Source organism: Cupressus sempervirens, chromosome 1 (genome assembly GCF_028749045.1).
Source record: "Cupressus sempervirens isolate cs-2001-9-10 chromosome 1, ASM2874904v1, whole genome shotgun sequence".
NCBI lineage: Eukaryota > Viridiplantae > Streptophyta > Pinopsida > Cupressales > Cupressaceae > Cupressus > Cupressus sempervirens.
The window spans coordinates 802812538-802831134 of NC_143118.1; positions in this window are offsets into that span (position 1 = coordinate 802812538).

Sequence of the window (18597 nt, forward strand, 5' to 3'; positions counted from 1 at the left end):
GTATTCAATGAACGTCAAGAAGAACTTGATGAGACATTTGTAAAGAAATTAACTATTGGATCTAAAGAAAAGTTAGATGATGTAGAGAAAGCAAGATTGAAGTCAAGAATCAAGTTTGATTTTACCAAGTTGAATTAAGCTTGTTCACAACACCAGGATTTGAAAGTTCATATTGAGACCAAACTATGAGTAGCTAGGTTGAGAGAAGATGTATCTAGAAGAGTTGAGATTATAGCTAAGCTCACTTGCAATTTGTAGCTTATCAGAATAAGTTATGAAGAAACTAAGAGTTACTATTATAACAAAGAAAGTTTACTCTATGATAAAAGATTAAATTTATGTTTTCAAATCAAATTTCACGGAGTGAAGTTTTGTGGAACATTGTCATGATCAAAGGAAGCTATGATTAACCTTGGGTAGTATTTGAAGGTTGGACAAATGATTTTTAGTAGATATTTTATTTTAGAATGAAATTAACATTTTTTTTATGATTTGGAAAAGTATGTAATTAATGAAAGTTAAAGTTGGATAAATAAATGGAGTACGAACTTGATTATTTCCACATTATGCTTATCTTAGAAGTTTAGACCACTCAAAAGCACTTTTGAGCAAAACTTTTATTCAGAAAAAGGTATTTTATCACTTTTTACATAGAATTTCTTCAATAAATTTATATTTGGTGAAATCATGGATATGTTAGTAGTTCATAATGTTGAGGATAATGAGAGACCCAAGCTGAAGGTTACTTCTATGAAACCCTTAGAAGGAAACCTTAATTCAGCTCTATCAACAACTCTAAACAACGTAGTATATTTGGAAGATGGGAAGTTATTTAACTAGCAAGTTTAAAACTATTGGCAGTGAGTTTATGAACAAAGATATGGAAAAAAATTCAACCATGATATGATTTTGAAGCTCATATTTGAACATCTAAAAGATTTAGACTTATTCAAATATTATTTCTATCATGAACTTGATAACAAAAAATGGACTGAGATCATATCGAGCAGAATTCATAATGGGAAGTTTTGGATGGGAGATAATGTAGTTGACATTTATGCTAACCTTATTCATGAAGTTACTAGTCTTAGCAAAAAAGGTAGTGTACATATTGGTGAGAAATGAGTTAATCAAAAGGTTGAAACTTATACTAAGGAAGTTTATAATGGTAAGGCAATGGTTATCAAAGCCAGTAGAGAACATGATATGAGATTTTTTAACAAAATCATTGAATATTCTATATGTGCAAGTTCTAAGAGTGGTGAGTTGTTAGTGGGCTTTATCTATGTAGCCTACAAGATTTGTGTTGAGAAAGAACAAGTGAATTTGAGTGAGATTTTGAGAGTGCAACTCCTTGAGAATCTAGAGAAGATTAAGAGAACTAAGAATGGTTTATTCAAATTTTAGTCACTAATCAATTGCATTTTCTTTCATGTACTTAAAATATTTCAATTTCTATCAGTTATAGAGATTATGAGCAGTGAAAGATGTACTATGGACAAGATAACAAATGTATGTAGGAGGCATCCTGTAAATAAAATCTTGGATAGCAGAAACTTGATTATGAGAATATTACAGAATAAGATGAAATGGAGATTCAAAATTGCACCTACAATTATTAACAAATTTAAGGATGACATATGTTTTATGGTAGATATAGAACTAACACATATTGAATTAGTAGAACCTTGGGGAAAATTTCTTGATCCCTTAGGTTATGAATTGAGTGATGATGTAGCTATTGGTTATATTAATCTATTATTGAACTCTGGAAAGGACCAAGCATCTTATAGATTTGGAAGATATGAGGAGATAACTCAGTCATCTTACTAGGAATCCTTGGAGAAAGCATCTCATAAGAAGATTGAGACTATAATGAACAAAGCATTAACTGAGGCCAATATGTCAGAAAGTGAATAACAAGTAGTTAGGCAAATTATCTCTGGACCAAAGAAAATTCATGAACAAGGTGTGATGTATGTAACACCTCTATCAGTTGTGAAAGCATTAGGTGTATCGATTACAGTGACTCCTATAGAAAAAAGTATTCCATATGTTTTTGTATCAACTAAGCAACCAAGTGAACCCAAAAGGAAGTTTGAAAGGTTAATAGAAGTTGAGACTTATAAGAAAAAGAGAGTTAAGCAAATAGCTATTGGACCTAAGAAAAGGAAGAAAACATTGTTGGAAATTGAAGAATCCAGTTAGGAAGGTGATGAGGAACAAGAAGTTATAAATCCTTAAAAAAATATTGTTTCTAAGCAATCGGCAAGTAAAACAAGGCAACCCTAGAAACTGAAGATAGAAAAGATTAACATGGCTATTGCCAATGAGGGGAACTTTGTGAAAATAAATGAGTTTAATGATTTGTACAAAAATATTGAGAAAGATCTGATTGATATCTCTACTATGAGATATATGATTCTTAATGACTTGAAACTTGAAGATATTGAAGGTATTGTAATCAGAAAGTCTATGATAGACTTATAGAAAAGAAGGCACCATCTTGTGAGGAAGACATGGAACTTTAAAAATCAATGATAAGGACTATATGAAAAACTAATGATGAAGAAGAAATCAATAAACTAATGAAAAAACTAGCACCCTAGTTAAGAAATAAAATGAGGCCATTTCTATTTATGGGAGGTGAGAAGAATAGTAAAAGAAGTGAAACAACTTCAGCCATCAACTAGGTGATGTCTAAATCAAAGGTAGCACCTACCATAGCAGAGAAAACTTTGAAAGTATCAATAAGTGGTGATTCAATACAAATTGATCAAACAAATGTTACTATTAACATTGATGAGAATCCTTTTGAAAGATTTAATCAGCCTAAGTCTCGTTTTGAGGACTTAAAGATTAGTTAAAACTAATTGAAGAAGAGAAGAAGCTACAAGAAGAAAAGAAAGAATGGGAAAGAAAAGAAAAGGAGAAAGAAGAACAAGAAATAAAGACAAGGGAGAAAACAAAGAAGAAATAAAAGGAAGATGAGACTAAAGCATCTAGCTAATTCACTCCATTATCTCTTGTCAACCTTATAGGTGATGATGATGATCAATCTAACTTGATCTCATCTTTGACCAAGTTAATTGAGAAGAATAGGAAAGTCAAGAGTTTACAAAGAGCATTAATGGAGGTGATTGACAGATTACATGGCACTCTAGCAGCCAAACGTACAGAAGAAAACCTTGAATAAAGAGCCAAAGTAGTAGTAAAATCATTTGATGATGAATTTACTAATTTTTGGAATGTTGTAGAATCTAAGGCACAAATTTCTCATGATGCTAATCTTTTTAGCATTATTTGTCAAAATATAAAAAATGATTTGATGAGTCTTGATACTTATATTAAGGAACTTCAAAGATGTCAACAAGATGGCAAGGTATTGTACATAAAATTTAATTTATCTCATAGGTTGAGTAAAGTTTTGGATAATAAGATGGAAGGGAAGCTAAGTGAGCTGGAAGCTCTGACAAGTCAGTTACAACAACCCTTTAGCAAAGTTGATGATTTTGAAGGATAAGTTGCTAATGTTCACATTCACATCAGAAAACTAAAACTTGAGAAAGAGGAAGTTTTATGAAGAGTATCAAATTTAAGAGAATCTATAGCTCTGAAACTATCAGCCATTGAAAAAAAATTGGAGGAATGTGTTAAAGCAAAGGGCACTTATTCTAATTTTTTATATTTGGACCTTAATGCAATTGAGATTGCATCATATGCCTTATGTGAAATTATCACTATAGCCAAAGCAGTGAAGGACACATGGGAGAAAGGTATGGATAGTTTAAAGGAAATTTTTGATGATTTCATGAAGATGATATTAGCTTGAGGCAGTGAGACAAAAAAAAATTGTCAATTTTTTACAGCAATTAACGCAATTTTTTGACAGTTTTAGGACATGTTGACCATTGTCATTGATGTCAAAGGGGGAGAATTTGTATGATAATATTTTAAGTAAGTTATTCATTTTTAGTCATTTCAAAAGAAGGAGCATTTTTAAGATGAAGTATGTGTAATAGATGAGATGTATAGTAATGTTTTGGTAAAGCTTTTTTTATGCTTAGCAAATTTTCCTACTTTGTTGCCATCAATGCCAAAGAGGGCAATTGTTGATAATTGGCTATATGTAGACATGTAAATGTTTTCATTAATGGAAACACATGATTTACATGCTTATAGTAAACCTTGGAAATAAAGATACTTAGCTTTTTGGTAATCAGAAAATTGTCTAAGTATGGAAATGGTTTATGGCAGTGTATTGTTATATGTATAACTTATGTATACGATGTTCTTCTTGAAATAGAAGATATATGGGAATAGTATACATGTTGATGATGATGTATATAACCTTGGACATCAGTATGAAAAGTACAAAAAAGAGATGTTTAAGATGTACAAAACATTAGAATGAAAGGTAAAGGAATTATTTTGATTACAAAATAATTACTTGACCAATTAAGGATGACATCCTAGATGTTTTCTCTAAGTTGGGAAAGTTTATTTTGGTCTTAGCCAACCTAGCAGTAATTTTTGATAAGGCATGGTATTTATGCTAAGACATCTTGTGAGATTATTTGCAAGTGACTCATAGAAGTTGTGAATGCAAAGTTTTGTATCATATGTAGAAGTGGACTTTTGATGACCTAATTTTGTGATCTAAGATCAAGCTAAGGTCAAAAATCAACTGAAAGAATGTATAGCATCCATACTTCTGTATTTAAGGAAATTTAATTACATGTTTGGGCAATGAGCTCCTCTTGTAATTGAAAGTGCATGTTTGGGCGATGAGCCCTTCTTGCACACATTATACCACAACTCCTAACAAGGTTGGAATCTCCTAATGGGGATTCAAAGTCTCCTAATAGGTACTCATATGTATTGAATTAGTTTATAGACTCCTAATAGGGTCCATCCTCTAACAAGGAAATCATCTTGTGGGTATCATCCCCATCAGGATTTTCCCTTGGCCAAGGTTTCCCTAGTTAACAAAATATGGTGTTATGAGTTCTCTCTATGCATGGTTACTTTTACTATTCAACATTACTTGTTTACTTTCTTATGCATGGTTCAAAGCAATAAATGATATCCACTTGGAAAAAAAAATTTGTAGAATATTGATTCACCCCCCGCTCTCAGTATTCCCTATTTTTAACAATTGGTTTATCATGCACTTATGAACTATTTTATCTCCTATTCTTAAAGAGATATAAAAGGGAGGAGGATTCATTTTCTTACTTTGACTTTCTTCCTTGTAGGTTTTTACATGGATGGCTAAATTTTAAGATCCACCCTTCATTGATATAGGAGTGGCTTTAGATTCCTCCTCCTTGCAACTTTGTCTTTTACTCTAATTTTGAACTGGTGTAGCTGCCTTATTTGCTATCCTTGAATCCATGGCATGCATAGTTGTAGTACTATTTTCCTTCTAACCTCTACCACCAAAGTGATCCTTATCAAAAATAGCATAAGAATCACCCCCTTGCATTTGATCTTGATATCCAACATTGGACTGATTTATATCATATTGTTGTCCTAAAGTTATTGGTTCCTCTTGCACAATCAAGTCATGACAAAATGCACATTGATCATTGGATTAATAAGCATACATGTATCCTTTTTATTCTTGAGTGAGGTTATTTTTTGTGAACAATTACACATGACTGATTTGGGGTTGCATAGGACGTTGGAAATATAATAGGCAAGTAAACTTTGAGAGGGGGGTGAATTAGCACTTAAAACTTTCAACCTCAAAAACTATTCACCACACATCCATCTCACAATCTATGCATATAAATTGAAATACCAAATTAAAAATATACATCCATAGCATGAAAGTAAAATATTCAATGCATGTATGATACAAGATATTTGGTTACCCAAAAATCCTCCAAGGAGAAGGTAAAACTGGGGTGGGTTGACACCCATAAATCTTCACTATTGCAGCAATAAAGTGTATCCAATGAAGGTTACAATGTTTGATCATGAAACATGATCTACCCTATGAATGGCCTACCCTGTTAAAGGCTTACAATATTTTTAGATATTACCCTATTAAAGGATTTAAACAACTTGCTAAAAGTGTGCTTGGTAAGATGACTTTAACTTACAATGAAGTAAGTACCCTATCAAAGGATTTATAATAGCCTATTAAGACTACTTTGTTAAGAGATTTAACAAATTCACCTATTAAAATGTCTTAGCAATGATCCTTTAGCTAGCACTCTATTGCTTGATGTTAGATCACCTCTATATTGATGTGTACTTGATCCTTTCTAATCAGATGTATCTTTGTTGTCCACTTCTTCTTTTTTTCTCTGTTCTCCTTTAATTGATTCTACAATGTAATTCAATTCATAACACATTAATCACCATGAATGCTTTGTTTTCTCATGTAAACTCTCTTCGATTCTCCTTTTTAGCATTCATAAAAAGTTTAGGTTTCTCTTCCTTAAGAAGAAGTAGGTGACTTAGGGTTAGGTATGAATCAATGGTTGTGATTCACCCACATTGCCACTTAAACCTTCCCTTTTTCTGATTGGATGCATGTAATGCATAGGGATTCACATTTAAGATTTTTCCTTATCAACAAATATCATAATATAATCCTTAAGTCAGCCCAAAAATTCTCTACATAGAAGTTTGTGTCATTAAAAACAACTATGTCAAAACTGTATAACTCATCACTTGAAGTTCCTGATGCTCAACATCAACTACAACTTCAATGTTGTAACTCGGCCTCTAAATGATTTGGCACCCACTAATCACTTGACATCTGAATAGCTCAGCACATACCATCTGCTTGGCACTTGAGTGACTCGGCACTTACTAGTTAATCAACTCACACTAAATATTTATCGCTCAACATATACTATCTGACAACTTATGGTCGACATGTATTACTTGTTTTCCATGAACTAAGTAAATGAATTAAGTATATTGTCACTCATATGTCAAAACCAATCTGAGCTTAACAATCTCCCCCCTTGACATGAGTGGAAAAATTCTTGATCATGTATGAATAACCTTTAGCCTTTCAAGCATAACTCAAATAATATCCTTATACATACAAAATTTCAAAAAAACTTCAAAATTTTGCAAAATTTTATGACTCATTAGTCATACCTCAAAATTTGATAACTCCCCCTTAGTTGATTGTGTAGTTCTATATCTAAATCAAAATTATTTCTCCTACTGAGTAGATGTACTTTTTTTCTATCATTGACATCTATTTTCTTCAAAAATAGTATCTCCCCCATACTTCTTATTTCTCCCCATTTCCCATTTCCTCATTTCTTATTCTCCCCCATTTTGACATTTAGGTCAAAGGGCTATACATTAAGAGTGTATTTGTCCAAAAAATAATTTGTGGACCTCTAGCATTATTTTTAAAGTTGCATCCCAACTATCACAAGCTACCTCCAATGATTTGATCTTGATGGCCATCTCGATAGCAAGGTGAACTAAGCCTTCATGAGTAGAAAGATGCAGATCTTTCTTCATGAGTGTTTCTACAAAGGCTAGTTCCTTGTGCAATATCTCCACATGTGGAGTTAGAATAGACTCAATGTTGATTAGTTTAGCCTTGATGTTAGCTTCATCTATGTCTAATATTGTTAGCTGACTCTAGGAGTTGAGGAAGTTTCTAAAATGTTTCTCACTCTGGACTATGGAGACTTAGGCAGAGTTATACTAGATGACTGTATAGGACTCTCCAAACTTATTATGTGACTCCTTATTTCTTGTGTGAAGAGTGTGGGATTACACAATTTAGTGTACAAAGAGAAAATGTTCTCTAGTACCTTCTTCACACTATCAATTTTGGTTGCTAACTCAACCTATGATAGTGCAATAGCATTTGATATCTTTTGATCAACCTTATGTTGAATCTTCCTTTCAAACCATTCAAGTAATTTAACATTTTAATCTAGTTATATGTCTTTTAGCTTCTCTATGATTGACTTTATTGTTTCTAGTGTTGGCCTCAACTAAATGCATCAATAAAATGTCCTTGATATCTATCAAGGCTTGCTTCTATCTATGCTCCTATCTTAGAATTTCTTGATTCTTCTTCTTTGCAAGAGCATCCTAAAGTATGTCGATCTATTTTATAGTGATAGTTTCAAAATCAAATTTTGGCAACTTAATCACTTCATCCAAGTTCACATCAACAAACAATGTAACTTCAACTTCCTTGTATGTGCTTGGACTTGACTATGATGATTGTATGGGTATAGCTTCTATACTTGGCCTATGAAGAGATTGACTAGGAGGAGGAGTAGTTTTTGGTAAAGTTACTTGTGTTTGTATTGTTGATTGCTCCTCATGTTTGGTAGTCATACCTAGCTCTTCAATCTTGTCTTTTTCCTTCTCCACATTCATAAATGCACATTGATCTTGTGTTGTAGGTGTAGGGGTATCTACCTAACATGTTAGAACTTGGGTTCCTTCATTCTTTTCTATCTCATCTTTGTGGTCTCCAACTATCTCACCCTTATTATTTTCATTTTCCTATATATTAACTAAGACTAGAGTACCTTGCATCAATGCACTGACAATGGAAGTTGTTGTCTCCTTCCTTTGATATACCACAATGGGTAATGTAGATTACAATAATGTGAATAGAGGAGAGGTTGTAGATGTTTCTTTAGTTTGTACTTCCTCCCCTGTAGATACTTTATCTACCTTCTTAATTTCATCAACACTCACTAGTATAGGATTTTCACAAAGTTTGGCCTAGGCAGTAGATTCAACTAGTATCTTCTTCAAGTCATCCTTTGTGAGGGGATTGATGTTCTAAGTGATAGTATCAGAATCATCCTTAATCTTTACATTATCACATTCTGTATTGACCTCAAGTTGAGGACTAGCACTCAGCATTAGTGTATCTTGTACACTCTATTATATTTGTTGCTCTTCCTCAATTGGTGCATGTGTTTCTTCATTTGTTTCAATGCCTTCCTCTTGTGTAACTATCTTAGTGTTAACTATGATTACCTCAGTTGCATTTTTCTGCTCAACTTTTTACTCACCTACCTCAATAGGTGCCTGCATAATTGCCTTGGGTGTTGTCAAACCATATAATGATTTCCAAATCAAAGTGGTCTTTTGTACAACATCCTCAACCTTGTTCTGCAATACATTGAATGCCTTGTATTTTGGTCCAAATTTTCTAGAATGTTTCTTTAGTGCCTTAGTCATTGTTTCACTATCCAATTGTGGCATTACTTGTGCAAGTGTAGTCTTTCTGATTTTTCTTTCTATGTTTAGACTATATTGCCCCTTCTACTCAATTATATTTGATAATTTCTTTGGTAGAGAGATGGAAATCTCAATTGGAGTTTATTTAAATGTTTCCATCATGGCATACATTGACTCCTCTACTTGGTTCATCTCAACTTTTCCAAGTGTATCAAATTTAATATGTGGGAGACTAGTTAAATCAGCATTATTCCTTATTTTTTCATATATATTGTCTAAATCTAAAGAAGGATGATGACTTACCACTTGAAATTGGTTTTTGTCATCAGATTTTATCTTCTCTTCATTAGATTCAATTAAAGCTATGTATTTTCTCCTTGATCTCTTCTTAGGCTCCTCTTCATTGTTAGCTAGTCTAGCCTTCTTCTCTTTTGGCTTTTCTTCTTCTTGAACCTTCTTTGTAGTAGCCCTTGTGTTTTCTCTTGTAGAGGGAAATGTACGTTTAGGTTTTACAACCTTCCTTGGTTTTCTAGTAGTTGGGGTCTTATCTTTCCTCTTCTTTTGCTCAGGTGCTTCACTAGCTTCTTCTCCCTCAGCACCTTCTTCAATTTCTACTTCTTCTACTTGATCTTCTCCTTGACCTTGAGTTAAGGCCAATGGTTCTTGAGCTGGTATATGCTTCTTCTTCATAATCTTCTTCTTCTTCATCTTCTCCTTTGCCAAATTTCTCTTTTACTACTTGAAAATTTTGGTCTTCTTCCTAATGACTAAGGTAGTCTTCAAATCCATTATTATCTTAGATTTCAACATGTCATAGTTTCCAAAGGAACTAGCTTTAGATTCTACATCTTCTACAAGTAGTGTTGTTATTATTGCAGAGGATTCATCAACATTGATTTCATAGACTAGTGGCCTTGCCACCTTACCCTTGGAACAACATCTTGAACATATGTAAAATCAGTGTCAACTAGAAAGAAAACATCATTGAAATGTTTCTCAACTAGTGAAACTAGCATCCTTAGTCTTTTCTTCATTGATTTCTTGAAGTCCTAGAAGTAGGTGGTCATAACTGACTCAAAATTTTTTTCTAGTTGCTCAATAAACTCACCTATCTACATTGCAATAGATCTATTTGTTTTCCAAGAAACTTTACCAAATGTGAGAAATGTATTCTATAAATAAAAGAACATACATATAAGAATTGAACCAAATTTACATTGTGCACTTTTGGTCTTCCTTATAGCTTCCAAATTTTTTGAAAACTATTGCATTTGCAACTTGGCAAGGTCATAGGTATGATCCTTCTTTACTATCTTATAACCCATGTAAATAGCAATACATGGTACACTGTTGAGCCTACTTGATTGGTAAAATTTATGTGCTATTATCCTCACTGCAAATGCAATTAGAGGATCAGAGATAGTATCAATTTTCATGCCTCATTTGTTCCACATTGCCCCTATATACTTCTCAATGAAATCTTTAGATTCACTTCTCATGGTTTTAGGTCAATCGAGTGTTGAAGACCCTATTACTCAATATACAATTTTCTTTGTGATTTTCACTAGTCCATTATCCAACCATATAGAATTATCATGAATTCTACGCAGAACTATCTTAATCCATTCAGTCTTGAAAATATTTGAAAAATTTAGGGCATGGATCAACCCTTTTCTCTCTACTATTTTGAATTCATCCTTGAATGCTCTATTTTCACATAATTTCCCATAGGCCTCCCTAATCTCCATGTCTCCTATACTACCCATCTTGCATGTGTACCAACATCTTACATTTTGAATCATCAAAACTTGAGGTGGTATCATTGACAATGCACTAGATGGATCTTGCTTGTAAGCAATATCGGGAATGGCTCCAAAGTTTGGTTGTCTAATCTCATTGCTTACCAATTGTACATTAAAAACTTCTTTACCCTCTTTAACTTTAGGAGTACAATAACTAGACATAATTATGTAAACTAGGGTTTGCAAAAGTTTAAACTATGTACCTTGGCACAGGATAAATACCTTTACAAATATGTTGTTATTGTGTCGAGTGACTATTGAACTCTTCTTGAAAATGCTACTATGATCTCTTTATATTTGAATTTTTCTCTTTTTAATCTCCTTCAAATTTTAATTATTTTAAATGAGTATAAACTAATCAAATAGACCTTCAAAGCTTGCATTTAATGCTTAGTGCTTACACAGTTGTAAACTCAGCTTCAATAAAGATTTTGACTCACTCAGCTTCCATGAAGTTTCCTTTTCACTAAAAAACCACTACAAGATTAGTCCACACTATTAGCTTTGATAGCTTGGCATCTACTAACATTTCACTTGGCAACCATAGTGAAAATTTTCATGCTTGGCAGTAACATGAAAACTACCAAAACTTAAGATTTATTCTAGATTATAATCAACACTTTTCATCTTTCTTCATGAATATGCAATCTTTTTAGAATTCAATCCTTGGAACTTATGTATAGTATATCCTTTTAAATATAACTCCCACTTACCTCTTGATTTCTTAATTTGAGGAAGTGTGATCACCTAACCCATTGGATGAAGTGATCCCTTTTGAATTTGATGTGCTACAATCTTCCTTTCTCTTCCATGTCTTGTTCATCTCATCTCTAACATTCTCAACATCTACCTTTCATTTGCCTTTGTTGAACTTATTGATTGGTGCCTTTGACCTTGTTGGATATTTTTTGCTTAGGTGACCAGTCTTCAAACAACTAAAACATGTGGTTTGACTCAACCATCTTTGTAGTCACTTCTGAAATGTGTTCTTATGCAATTTTCAGCAACATGTTCATACTCTTGAAAGTAGTGACAACTATATCTTGTATTATAATCCCAATTATAAGAGTTTCCATTGTACTTTACCTTTGTCCCCTTGTCTGATGACCATTTAAGCTTGGATCTGCACTCAAATTCTCTATGTCCATACTTCTAATAGTTATAGTAGTATCCTCCAAATCTTTGTGTGCTTATGGTCTTGGTTCTGCATTCATGTATCTGATGTCCTTGTTTGTTGCATTTATGGAAATAACCCATGAACTTATGCTTAGGATTCTAATTTATAGCCTTGCTCCTACAAACATTATCAGTATGACCTATCTTACCAAAATTATGAAAAGTAGGTTTGGAGTTCTTACCTTTGTTACTTCTTTCTTCACTAGTTTTGGATGATTCTCCTTCTTTAGTACTAGTGTATCCCAATCCAAATGTATCATTGTTGGATCTAGGGGATCTCATCAATTGTACAAAGTACTTGATGGCTTCACTAGGTTTGTTGAAACTATCAACAAACTATTTTTCTCTTTTCATATCATTTCTTAGTTGATCATCCTGCAACTTTAGCGTTGTGATATCAATATCCTTTGCATTCGGTTCATGATTTGCAATCATCATTTGACCCAAACTTTCCAATTGCATGTTACCAATCCTAGTTACCTCTAACATTTTATCTTCTAGTATGTTAGTCAAAATCATTTTGTCATCTTCAATCATGATTTTTTCCTCTTCAGCTTTCTTTTTTTGCTCATTCATCTCACATAGCAATACTAATTGGACTTCGTGTTCCCTCTTTAGATTTTTGATTTCTTCAGTTAGGATTCAATTCTTTTCCATCAAATCTAAAATTGTTGCATCAATCTCTTGGTATTGTGTGTCATTCTCTTCAATAGCAATTTCCTTCCTTCTTTTCAATGATCTATTTAACTCATATCTTGCTTCATTTAGCTGATATAGGGAAAGTTGTATTTCAATGGTCTAATTCTCAATAGTCTTTCCCAACGTGTAGACTTCCATCTTCAAGATCTTTCCTCAAATTTGCAAAGCTTTACTTTTAGAGAACTGTTCTCTGATACCAATTGTTAGAAATACAATAGGGGAGTAAACTTTGAGAGGGGGGGTGAATCAACACTTAAAACTTTCAACCTCAAAAAATATTCACCACACATCCATCTCACAATCTATACATATAAAATGAAATACAAAATTAAACATATACATCCATAGCATGAAAGTAAAATATTCAACACATGTATGACACAAGATATTTGGTTAGTTAGAAACCCTCCAAGGAGAAGGTAACATTGGGGTGGGGATGACACCCACAAATCTTCACTATTATAGTAATAAAGTGTATCTAATGAAGGTTACAATGTTTGATCATGAAATATGATCTACCCTATGAAAGGTACTCCATGTTAAAGGCTTACAAGATTTTTAGATCTTACCATGTTAAAAGATTTAAGCACCCTATTAAAAGTGTGCTTGGTAAGAGGACTTTAACTTACAATAAAGTAAGCACCCTATTAAAGGATTTACAATAGCCTATTAAGACTACTTTGTTAACAGATTTAACTGATTCACCTGTTAAAATATCTCAACAATGATCCTCTTCAGTTAGTACTCTATTGCTTGTTGTTAGATCACCTCTATATTGATGTGTACTTGATCCTTTCTAATCAAATGTATCGTTGATATCCTCTAATTCCTTTCCACTGTTCTCCTTTAACTAATTCTACAATGTAACTTAATTTATAGTGCCTTAATCACCATGAATGCTCTATTTGCACATGAAAACTCTCTTCAATTCTCCCTTTTAGGATTCAATAAAAAGTTTAGGTTTGTCTTCCTTAAGAAGACGTATGTGACTTAGGGTTAGGTATGAATCAATGATTGTGATTCACCCATATTACCACTTAAACCTTTCCTTTTTTTGATTGGATGCGTGTAATATATAGAGATTCACATTTAAGATTTTTCCTTATCAACAAATATTGTAAAACAATCCTTAAGTCAGCCCAAAAATGTTTACATAAAAGTTTGTGCCATTACAAACAACTATGTCAAAACTAATTAACTCGATGCTTGAAGTCCTTGATGCTTGGCATCAACTATAACTTCAATGCTATAAATCAGCCTCTAAATGACTTGGCATCCAATAATCACTCAACATCTAAATAGTTCAACACATACCATCTACTCCACACTTGAGTGACTTGGCACTTACTAGTTACTCAGCTCACACTAAATATTTGTTGCTTGGAATATACTATCTAAAAACGTATGCTTAGCATGTATTACTTGTTTGGAATGAACTAAGAAAATTAGTTAAGTATATTGTCACTAATATGTCAAAACCAATCTAAGATTAACAAGGGCACACCATTGAAATATTTATTTTGGGTCCATGGAGCCTGCCCTTGATGTGTTGGCCTATTTGACTATAAATTTTGATTGCAAGGCTGAGAGGACCTAACAATTTAGGATTGTTTTCCTTTGAGGATTGCCACCTCATTTCCAAGGGTTTGGATTAATAATTGTTGCTAACTAATAGCCTATTTAATAGTTTACTTTTCTAATCTTTGATCCTAGAACTTCGTATCCATACTAGAACTCTGATCTTGCAACCTTGTGTCTATTTTTTGCATCATCTACATCATGTCTTTGATCCTACCTATTTCATTTGAGGATGTAGAGGCTATTGGGGTTATGGCCAAAGATTGACATGTAGATGTGGTAGGAATAGGGGCTACTGTAGGCTGATGAGTAAGCATGTCTGGAAGAAAGGCATCAGAGGCCTTGGAGCTAAATTTCCTTCTTGGATCAAGACATTTTCTACTTATATGGAAATTTCATAAGTAGCTGGCAAGGTTTCCCCTCCCATGGTCTGAAAATTGGTAGCAATGTACTATTAAAGGCTCTGAGGTAATATAAGAAAGCATTACTAGGAGAAGGTTTTACTCTTGCAGGTGTCCTATCCCATCTTTATAGTTAAAATCTATCATATATTCATGGGGTGCCTTTTTGATGGTAGTTAGTTTCTCTTAAAGTGATAGGTGATCACTTTTCTCTTTAAAATGCTTAAAAAACCTTTCACCTAACTCATCCTAGTTAGTCATTAAATTATGAGGTAATCCCCTATACTATTGTAAGGATTTTCCCTTTAGAGATGAAGCTAATAGTCTAATAGCAATATCATCTTCTATAATACCATGGATATTATAGATATTTGAGATTTCTTGAATGTGCTCTAAGGGAGATATGGAGGTTTCACCAGTGAAGTCTAGTAGACTTTTAAGAGAAAATATTGGGATGTGATGTCTTTGAGGTAAAATGAGAGGACTCCAACCATTGAAGGTGGAAAAATCATGTACTCTAGGTTGGTCCATGTGAAAAGGTGGTCTATTCAAATAAAAAGATGGTACCCTAGGTTGTGATCTATAAATAGGAGGAGTAGAAAGAGATTTGACAAGTGTATGTGCTACTTCTAAACTCCTAACTGGTGATAGAGAGAGCCTATTTCTTCTTCTTTTAGGATTTCAAAATGAAAGTTTGGTATATTGAAAAGTACCTCTAGAAGATGCCCTTGTTTGAGCTTTAGGCATGAATTATAGAAACTCTAGTCTAGAAACCAAGATGTAGAGATGGGGTAGAGTCTCCAAGTGCTTGAATGTGAACCTCCTTAAGGCCTAGAATACTAAGAGAAGCACTATCTCCTCAACATCAATTTGAAGTTCTTCTCTTGACACCAGTGAACTAGTAGACTTTAAAAATGCTTCAATATCTATCCCACTAGGCATGTCAAAAATTGTGGTATGACTAGTGGAGGTTTTGGAAACTGATATGGAGCTTTGAATGTTTGTCCCACCCAGCATGCCAAAAAATGTTGTCACAAAAGTTTGCACCCTTTCCTATGGAACTACTTCTAAGGTGACCTTGTGAAACATGGAAACAATCTCCAAGCTATGGGACTTGAACAATGAGATTGAGTCTCCAGAGAAGGTCAACTTCTTTACTATCAGGGTGCACCTAACTACTATTGAGAGGAAAAGGGAGAAGGAGATGCATGAAAATAAAACTACCTAATCTAATAGAAAGAGGTGATACACCAAAATAGTTTGTTTGGTCTTACCTTTTCTTAACAATGCATTACTCATCAATATAATCTCAAGATATATTGATTCAACCTTTGCATTAACTCAAAAATCACATGCAAATCAAGAAACAAATGAGATGCTACAAGGAACTTTAATCTATAATATCCAAGAAGAAAAAGTAGATATTTCATGCTAGATTGAAGAATGAAAACAAAACATCAACAGAGGCAAGAAAGTTTTGCACTAATATTGACTAGAGAATGAGGTATAGTAGACAATTACATTCATTTATAGACAAAAGGAAATTACAGTAACAGAGCATAGAATACTACTACTATAGAATCAGAGAAAAATGACCGAACCTTGGAAGAGTCACAAAACTTTCTTTTATCGTTCAAGCACAACTGAGATAGCTTATGCCCTAAGGCTTAGCTCAACCACTACCATTAAAGCTACAGATAAAAATCACTTAAAATCTAAAAAAGATTTGATCTTGGTACACATCTAGATACAGGAAAATTATATCTTTCACTAAACAGAGCCCTAAGCAGATAGAAATAATGGCCATTATCATTCTAACTAGGTAGATGGATAAACTAGGTGGCAGGAGGCATTTCCTTTACATTTACTAGGCATGGGGATCATAGAAAAGTGGTTGTAGGTACCAAATTGATTATATCAACAGTTTAACAATATTCAACCTCCACCCATACCTTTCCTACAATTTCATTGGTTGAGGGAACTTCTTATATTTTTTAGCTCAGACAAGTGATCACCTTTTTCTTTGTCAACCCGGGGACCTATGATCTTACAATCATCAATAAAGTCAAACCCCTTTGTAACATATTCAACTGAGAAACTGGCCTTTGTAGATGAAAACTTTGATTCAACCCTTGTTTCCTTCATATCTTCAAAATCCCTAGCATCTCACCTAAAAATCTCATAAATAGAATTTTATCCTATGGTCGTGGGTCCTTGAATTGATTCCTATGATCACCCATCTCTATGACATTACAACAACTAATTATCATAACATTGAGAAACCCAAAAATTGACTTCACGATCCTCCAATGCATCATAAGATCATAACTTGCAGCCTTTTCTATGATCTTATGGTAGCCCTTTATCATAGCATCTTCAGCTGGAAGACTGGCCCTTGTGATCCCATAACACACCTTTTATCTCCTCGTAAGATTACAACTCCTAAAACCCTATCATAAGATCACCATCTTTAAAAATTACACCTGTGATGCTATGACAACTAGGTTGTTGACTTTTTTAGGGTCACAACTTAAATCCCTTAAAGCTTATCAATTGAATCTATTAGCCCTCATTCAATGAAATATTTTATCTTTTGATGATGCAATGAAAGAGACTCCTATGAACTTGGCCGACCATATCACATGACAGCTCATCATTTCCCCACTATGGCTAAAAATCATGCACCTTTAGAAAGTGTGCATACACTAGACATTGATCCACTTTAGATCAACGGTCAAGGAAGGCCAACTATAGATGCTCATGTCCTTGTTGCACCCTCCAAACTAGAAACTACATGTAAGCATAAAATGTTGTGAAGCTACACTGATTGTGGAAATAGTTGTTTCACACCTTTGTGGTCCTTTTGACAGTTAGGCCATAACTACATATGACAAAGAAAATAAGGAATGATTGCAAGATTGCAACTTGAATATTTGACCCATCACTAACCCCTACAAAAGATCAAACAAAGATTTTGCAATACCACCACCTTAACTATGGTCTAAGCTTTAACCTGTGTGATCATGCAAAAACACTGGAGATTGCAATTTTGTAACATAAACCCTTGGTCAATCTTTAACTCTTGCGATGGAGTAAAACACTAAGATCTTGAACTACTGGGATTATGTATCGTAGCATCACAAACTTAGAATGATAGCTAGCATGAAATGTTGCAAAGACGTGCTAACTGTGGATTTAGTTGTTTTACACCTTCATAGTTAAACTAATGGTTGAGTGCTAACTGTCTGCAACCAAGTGATGAAAGGTAGTCGCATGGTCACAACTTAAATCCTTCTAAGGATACAACACAAAAATATAAAGGATTAAAACTTAGGGATATAAAAAATAAAATAATAGGGGTTTTACATATCCCTATTATGCATGCATTCCAAATACATTTGAAAGGTCAAATTTGACCGTTGGTCATGTCTGTCACCTTGAAAATTAAAATTTTGGTCAAGGGGTGAAAATGGCTAATAGGAACTCTTCGACCTATTGAATAATTCGCTCAAATCCAAGTATGTTGGCATGTACAAGCTAGGTAAGTGATATTTCCTTGGTGTCAAACTCAATTCCTACATTGATATCTTCATCCTTCTAAGGTTTCTCAATAGAATTCAAATCTATCAAATCTTAAATTTTTACATCGTCTAGTTTTCCAATAATATCACTAACCATTTCATGTACTAAGTTTGCAAAGTCTTGAGGAGTTATGTTGATATAATCATGTTCCTTATTTT